This window comes from Mandrillus leucophaeus, unplaced genomic scaffold (genome assembly GCF_000951045.1).
Source record: "Mandrillus leucophaeus isolate KB7577 unplaced genomic scaffold, Mleu.le_1.0 Scaffold634, whole genome shotgun sequence".
In the NCBI taxonomy this organism is placed as follows: domain Eukaryota; kingdom Metazoa; phylum Chordata; class Mammalia; order Primates; family Cercopithecidae; genus Mandrillus; species Mandrillus leucophaeus.
Genome location: NW_012106853.1, coordinates 161,907 through 162,539, shown reverse-complemented (window position 1 = coordinate 162,539; position 633 = coordinate 161,907).

Genomic DNA, 633 nt, shown 5'->3' with positions numbered 1-633 from the left:
AGTGATCTCTGAAGCCACGCAGGGAATTTTATCAGACGCTGGCAGATAAGGGGTCCTCGTGGCCGAGTGCCTGGCAGGCGGATCGGGGCTCACTCCTCTCTACTCAGTCCTTGGAGGGGGAGGGCGGTGAGAGACACAAGCTCTACTGCCACTACCCAGCAGCTGTTCTCTCCCTCACTTCCAATTCCCGGCTGTGAGGCTCACCTCACCCTCCTTTCCCAGGGAGGCCATGTCCCCGGGTTCCGGGGCAGGTGGCCCCAAAGGCCTCCCAGGTCATGCCCTAGTCAGGCTCGGCGACTGTGTTGTTCCCTCCCAGATACGAGGGGCAAAGGAGTTAGTGTCCAGGGCTAAGTCCCACGTGCAACACTCGGTACGGAAAAACAGCCCCACTTAGCAATTCATTCATCCATCCATCCATCCTTCCATCCATCCATCATCTATTCATCCATCCATTCATCCATCCATCCACTATCCATTCATTCCAGAATTTGCCGAGTGAGCACATCCATCTATCCATGCATCTATCCACCCATTCATTATCCATCCATCCATCCTTCCATCCATCCATCCATCATCCATCCATTCCAGCATTGTCCAATCAAGCAATCCATCCATCCATCCATCCTTCCATCC